At 36.1% G+C, this 8,087-nt stretch overlaps 1 pseudogene; it reads right to left on the minus strand.

The window, feature by feature from the left end:
• Positions 1 to 7,718: 7,718 nt before the first annotated feature.
• On the minus strand, positions 7,719 to 7,818 carry LOC138821912 (U6 spliceosomal RNA; annotated as a pseudogene).
• Positions 7,819 to 8,087: the final 269 nt, after the last annotated feature.

Here is an 8,087-nt window from a genome sequence, read left to right on the forward strand (position 1 = left end):
AGACCTAAGCATGAATTAAAAACTTTCCAACTTCTGAATACAATTGGTTTAAAAAGACGTGAAGGGCTGGGAAGGTGGCTCAGCGGTAGAGCGCTAGATTTGCATGCATGAGGCCCTGGGTTTGATTCCTCAGCATCACACAAACAAAAAGAAACAAGCCGGAAGTGACGGTGTGGCTCAAGTGGTTGAGCACTAGCCTTGAGCTGAAGAGCTGAGGGACAACCCCCAGAGTTCAGGCCCCAATACCAGACTCCCTCCCCCCAAACAAAAGACATCAATACTACCACATTTTTCAAAATTTGTTATGATACTGAAGATTCAATTATAAACTATTATTATAAAAATAACTGAAGCACAGTGACACAAAAAATAATTTAACTGTATCATATACATTCAAAGACAGTGCTAATATAAAACAAAATTATAAGGATGTTACCCAATTCACTTACATTATTTTATTCTATTTCTTTTAGTTTCGAAAAAACTGACTTTTAATAAAATGATGCAAAAAAAAAGCCTATATGCCCACTTACATTTTCAGCTCTTAACAATATTTGTTTCAGAAATATCTTTAGCTGTATAGTCAATGAACAAAATAATACTAATATTTAAAGGGTTTTCAGAAATTGCAAGACTCGCTCTGGGATATTATATTGGAAAAGATATTCAAAAAACATTATTTGTTAAAGTTGTGATAGTTACTCCCACAAAAAACTATTAATGAAGAAACTTTTGTATGTAAAAAACAACTACAAATGCATCCACAATCTGGAGGTGACACATATTTTTTGTTGATTTTTTTGAAATATATATCTAACAAGCAAAGCCACAATACTGATTTTCAGTCAATATGATGGGATATTCAAACCTAAAAAATATGGGGTTGATTATCTTAGTGTGAATAGATACGATCTTACAAAGAAAGTTACTTTCAACAGAAATCCGGAAAGAGTATATCCACCTTGAGTTTCACAGGAATAACCAGAGAGTAATAACTGTTTGGTCAAGTCAGTCAAAATCACTCCATGAGTATATCTTAAAAGTATGACCAATTTAAGAGGTCAAATACATATTTTGTACTGACAGTCATCTTATAGCAATAACTCATTACCTAGTTATATGTGTTTCTTTTTACCTAACATATACTAAGACCTGAAAATGATCTCTTATATCTAACTTAATTTTGTAAATGTTTTAATTATGATGATGTTATTATTTAACAAGTAAAATGTACAGAAGGGTGGTTCCACTGAAATGACAGGACAGAACACTGTTAAATAAAAAAAAAACTGCAACATAGCTCTTTTCAGCCTCTCTCTGTTCTTATTGGCAACCAACATTGCAACAACACACACACACACATATAAACACACATGTGTGCACATGTACACACACATATACACACATGCCAAATTCAGGGTTTATTGTTCAAATACAATATTAGTGATTAGGACAAATGATAATTTGCCTTATTACAAAATAATACATAATCCAGTCACCATGATTGTTACATTTTACCTGCCATTCCACACCTGACCACTTAATTTATTTTAGGTAATTAATTAGCTAATTCATTTCTTCATTAGTTTAGTACTAATATTAGAGCTTGAACTCAGGACCTGACTCTGTACCAGAATTTGTTCTTTGTTTTGTTTTAGTTTTCTCAAGGCTAGCATCTTACTGCTTGTACCAGAGCTCCATTTCTAGCTTTTGCTGGTTACTTTCAAACCAGAATCTAATGGACTTTTTTTTCTTGGTCTGGTTTCAAACCATAATTATCAGATTTCATCTTTCTGATTAGCTAGGATTAAAGACCTGAGCCACCCGTGTGGCTCCTACTTTTTCCTATACTTATCTAATGCACATACCCAGCTAATAATTTAAAACTGAGAGTATAGAAGCAAGATGTGCAGTGATTATATTGTCCTGCCAGAAACTCGTTAGTACTGTAAATTTCTTCTTAAGACCATACACAAAAATACTTAAGAAGAAATCTGATGAAGTGTGTGTTTATGTGTGTGTGTGTGTGTGTGTGTGTGTGTGTGTGTGTGTGTGTGTGTGTTGTTGCAATATGTTCCACATATAAGCACTGTGCAGGGGTGTCCAGCCATTCACAGTAATTGAGTGCATATCTGCCATGAGCTACAAATTCATGGACAATGTCTCAGTGTCCACTCTCGGCTTCCCAATGAAGAGGGGTATACTCATCCTCATCCCTAGTATTCATATGAGTGGCCTTATTGGAAAGTGGCCTCTACACTATAGTAAGCTGCAAGGCATGCACTCTACCACTGAGTCACCTTCCCAGGCCAAGGATTAAGATACTTGTCTGTAATTTGGTCAAAGGTATGTTTCTTTATGTAGGCTACTAAAAATATATTTACTAATTTCAAGTAAATACATAAACTCTATTTCATCTCTTTAATCAAATAAAAAAATAAAATTGTTTGCTTTGTAAATTCATCAGAAACATGGATTTTCTGGCTAGCTAAGTCATTGCACATCGGTATCTCTCTTCCTCTCTCTCTTTCATGATTCTCATAGACAATATGGTTGCTCCATAATTATCCTAATCTATTTTGCTTTCATTTTTTTGGTTGCATCATTTCACTTTCTTCTCTGCCATTTCCCAAACCAGAACCACATAAACAGAACCATCCAGAAGTGGTTCTGTGGCTCAAGTGGTAGAGTGCTTGCCTTGATTTGAAGATCTCAAGGACGGTGCCCGCGCCCAGAGTTCAGGCCCCATAACTAATTTTTAAAAAAAGAATCTAATTCCTTGATAAATCTAGGAACAGATCTGACTGAAATCAGTTGAATCACACTTTTCCTGCACAATGAAGGAATAGGTGCAAGCTACGAAAGCAGCTAGAGAAGGCAGGCTGATTGTATCTATGACAAAACTTTGTGGAAAATGGTATCGAGGATTACTTACTAGTATTCCACTTGCACTGGAAGCATGATGCTGAACTGTTGATTGGTGATTCTGAACTATTGCTTTGATCATTATATTCTCCAAGAGGAAAAAATGAAACAATTGATATCAAAGGACTACTAACACATTTTGACTTGTCATTAAGCATCTTCAATCATCAAAATCAACAGAAGACAATAGACAGGCTTACTTTTTTAGATGAAAACAAATGTCTTTAAAAAAAACACGGAATTGGAAGATGGCAGAGGAGAAGATAGAAGCTAAACAAGCTCTAAAATAGAAAGCAGTTTTAGAGTTGCAGTGAATAGTCCTAAGCCAGAGAATCACATCAAGAATGCCTTCATAGGACAGAGAGTTAGGCCAGAGAGGGAAAATCCAGGCAAGGAGAAAGGTCTGAGCACTTGCCAGCAGCCGCTGCCTCGGAAGCAAAAGTGGCAGCAGTGGCCTCAGTCGCCATACCTAAATCACAGACAGTCTGGGAAGAAGGAGCCAGACAGGGTGGGTGAGCAGATTCTACTCAACACCAGCAAGAACCTACAAGGAACAGACATCTTCAACCTGCAGTTTGCAGACCAGAGACAACCCAGGAACCAAGACTCAGCGTGAGTAGAAGCCTGACATCCTCACTCTCCAACTCAGGCCTTGGAAGAAATCTAGAGTCATTTAGCATGTCACAAGAAACTAACTGACCTGGCAGACTCAGCTCCACCCAGGGAAAAACACCCAGCTAGGGCACCAGCCCCAGGAGTGGCTTTCTTCACTGGATAATCAGAGCCATAACCTGCTCCTCCCTTTAGCAGCCTTGATAATCAATTGAAATTCAGTAAACAGAAACTCTGAGAATGGCTCCAGGCTGAGTGCTGTGAGTTTCTCACAAACCAGCCCCTGGGAAAAGCTACTGTTTGCTGAGAGGCCTCAACTCTACCCAGAACCTAGCCTCATCGCAACATCTCAAAACATGAGGAAAAAGTCATATCCCTCTTTTGTGATACTCAAAGGAGATCTGCCTAACAATGAACTAACCTGGGAAGAGGATCACAAAACCCTGGGTAAGGCAGTGCATTTTTCTGCTTGTTCAAATTGACTTAATAAACTAACCAAAGAAGTGAAGGATCTCTATGATGAAAACTTTAAAAACTTTAAAAAGTTAATCAAAACAGAACTTAGAAAATGGCAAAAACTCCCATGCTCCGGGATTGGAAACATTAGCATCGTGAAAATGGCAATACTTTCCAAGGCTATCTACAAATTCAATGTGATACCTATCAAAATTCCAACCTTGTTCTTGAAGGAATTAGGAGTGGCAGTCCAAAAATTCATATGGAACAGTAAAAGACCCCAAATAGCAAAAACGCTCTTCAAAGGAAAGAACACTGCTGAAGGAATATCAATACCAAATTTCAAACTCTACTATAAAGCCATAGTAATCAAAACAGCTTGGTACTTGAACAAGAACAGACCTCAGGACCAATGGAATAGAATTGAGAACCCAGAAATGAACCTACACTCCTATAGCGAACTAATATTTCAAAAGACAACTAAAAAATTAGAATGGAAGAAAGACAGCCTCTTCAATAAATGGTGCTGGAAAAATTGGTTAACTACTTGTAGAAAACTAAAGCTAGAGCCTTATCTACCACCCTGCACCAGAATCAACTCCAAATGGATCAAAGACCTCGGAGTCAAAGCAGACACTCTGAAAACATTACAGGATGGAATAGGGGAAACCCTAGATCTCTTTGGCGCAGGCCTACATTTTCTTAATAGAGACCTAGAAACACAAGAAATCAAAGAAAGATTGAACAAATGGGATTGCATGAAGTTGCAGAGCTTCTGCATGGCAAAGGACATAGCCAGCAAGATCTATAGAAAGCCAACGGATTGGGAGAAGATCTTCACAAGCTATACAACGGACAAGGGTCTCATATCTAAAATATACTTGGAACTCAAAAAATTAAATCCCTCAAGAGCAAATCCTCAAAGAAACAAATGCCCAATAAATAAGTGGGCTAAAGACTTAAAGAGAAACTTCTCTGAAGAAGAAAGATGGATAGCCAATAGACACATGAAGAAATGTTCAACCTCCCTAGCCATAAAAGAAATGCAAATCAAAACAACATTGAGATACCACCTCACCCCACTTAGAATGGCAAAAATCAAGAATTCTAACAACAACAGATGCTGGAGGGGGTGTGGACAGGAGGGAACCTTATTTCATTGATTGTGGGAGTGTAAACTTGTTCAACCACTTTGGAAATAGTATGGAGGTTCCTCAAAAGACTCCACATAGATCTCCCCTATGATACCCAGCAATCCCACTTTTGGGCATTTACCCAAATGTTTACAAACAAGACCACACTAAAGCTACCAGCACAACTATGTTTATTGCAGCATTATTTACCATAGCTAAGTTATTGAACCAACCCAGATGCCCCTCACTATATGATTGGATCAAGAAAATGTGATATATATACACAATGGAATTCTATGCCTCCATCAGAAGAATGACATTGCCCCATTTTGTAGGAAATGGAAAGACTTGGAAATAATTATATTAAGTGAAGTAATCCAAGCCCAAAGAAACATAGGTCCCATGGTTTCCCTTATTTGCAATATCTAGTATATGTATGAGTCAAGCAGAAAAGCTCAGATTAGGTGAAGTTAGGAAAATGAACCCTAAGATATGTATTTAAATGTTTATTTTTCTTTCATGCATTTGTTTTTAACGTATTTATAAGATTATTTCTTTGTTGCTTTGTATGTCCCTCCCCATAGTATAACCCCTGCTTTCACTGTATTTGATGTCAATATCATTTGTGGAGGGAGAGGGGAAAAACAAGTCATTTAAATAAGGATACAAGTGGACCTGTTGCCACAATGAGAAGTACATGTTGTCACGTCGAAAATGAACTTTGCAACTTTAGTTGGGGGGGGGAAGGATTGGGTAGGGAGACTAGGGGAGACTGGGAAGGGATGGGAAATGTAAACAAAGGATGAGGCTATAATGCTTGATAAGAAATGTTATCACTATCTTCCCATGTAATTGTAAACCCTCTGTACAGTATTTTCACAATAAAAAAAAAAGAAAAACAAAGCATTTAATTAGTCATGCAAAGGACTTCTATTTTACTACTGCATTATACATTTTTTTCTAATGTTGAATACCAATAAATAATGGATGTATTAGAAAGCTCTTAAAGCTCATATATTGAATAGTAAGTTCTCTTACACTATATCATTGTATTTCCCAAATCATTTACATAGAAGGCATTGTTTCCTATTTTCTCATGCCTAGAATAAGCTGCACATGAAGATACCACTGGTCCTCATTTTCAGTCTGGGCATTTGAATACAGAGGAAAGTCTTTCCTCTGCTTTCTATCAATTCCCTACTCTCCAGTTAGAATAATTTAAAATAGTAAAAATGAAAAAACAGAAAATAAATCATGGTGAAAAAACATGCAGGACATTCACCAGATTTTTCTGACCAGTTCAACCAACGTGAACTATTCAGGAAAAACATGGACACCTCATTCCCACTGGTACTCAATGTCTCTTGTTAGGCAATTCTGATGAAGACCATCAACTAGATGAAAACGTGAGGAATGGTATCAATTGCAAGAAAATAATGGAGAAGAATGCAAGCAAATTTCTTCTTTGGGCTTACTGCAGTGCAGAGAATACTTTTCAAAAAGGCCACTCATATGAATACCAGGGATGAGGATAAGTATACCCCTCATCATCAGGAAGCCTAGAGTGGACATGTAGACATTGTCCATGAGTTGGTAGGTCAAGGCAGATATTCATGCAATAACTGTGAATGGTTTGGCACCCCTGCATAGTACTTATATATGGATTAATACCAGAATGGATTCTTTCTTAATTCATCATGATGCAGATACCAATCTCCAAACTAAAGGCCTCTTGACCCCCTTGCATCTTGCTGCTGGGAATAGAAATAGCAAGGATATGCTGTATCTCCTTCTGTTGAACCATTATTTCAAACCGGGTCTGAAGAACAACTTGGAAGAAACTGCATTTGATATTGCCAAAAGGATAAGTATGTATCACTACCTCTTTGAAGTTATGGAAGGCTGTACAAATTATTCTCCTACGTAGTAATGGTTTGGTTAATTTCTTAAATTTCAAAAGTGCCATTCCATCTTTTGTGTCCCTACAAAATATTTTCATAATAAAAAGCAACAGCAATATCTTAATTTAAAAATTCATGGATTCCATGGTATTCTTCCATGTGAATTGCCTCACTTTGATGTCAAAATATATTCAAGAGTTCTTTGTAAGCATCTATAATGATTTCTGCAGAGTTTGTGTTTTTTTTTTAATTTTACCTTATCTGTTGAAATGAATAGTATAGAAACTAAAGTTATTCCTGGTGCTTGTCTGAAAAAAAGTATATCAAAGTTTGTATAAAGTCCATAATCTATTTCATTATCTTCTAGATATAATACTTTAAAGTCTACATTTTTATAATATATAGGTTCATTAATAAATGTCTCCTTTCAGATTACATTCCATATAGAAAAAGTTAAGATTCCTTTTTTCCTAGGTCCTTATAGTATTTTATTTCTTTGGGATAAGATGATAATATTATCTAATTTCAAGTTTTGTAAAGGTTATGCTATGTAAGAGCCTTTGTAAAGTGAAGATTTAATACACTGATGTCAAACTAACCTTTAATTCTATGAATTACATGTATTGTTACACTTGTATTTTTGTAATCAACTTTTTAATAACTGCTTTTCATTTCTTTCATTTGAAGAATGAAAAATATGGAATAGTTCACGAATTTTTTTATCATCCTTCTGCAAGTGCCATGTTAATCTCTGTATTGTTGTCATTTGGTTAGGCCTGCTGCTGAAGCATGTAGTATCCTCTAAATTTAAGTAGTTAATGATGCAATCTTTATACAGGCATATATCCTTGGTTGCCTATTTGTAACAAGGAGCCCTTATTGTTCCTAAAATGCTATTGATCTTATTTCTCTAAATTTCTGTGTATAGTGGGAAAAACTTACATTGTTTGGTCGATTGCTCACATTTGCAATTTTTGTCAATGACTATTTTGTTGTTTTCATTTTAAATTTGATCATATTTTGAAGTCTTTATAGCTAAGTCCAAAGGTGATGCCTTTTC

This window comes from Dipodomys merriami, unplaced genomic scaffold (genome assembly GCF_024711535.1).
Source record: "Dipodomys merriami isolate MVZ:Mamm:240054 unplaced genomic scaffold, mDipMer1.0.p SCAF_96, whole genome shotgun sequence".
Lineage (NCBI taxonomy): Eukaryota > Metazoa > Chordata > Mammalia > Rodentia > Heteromyidae > Dipodomys > Dipodomys merriami.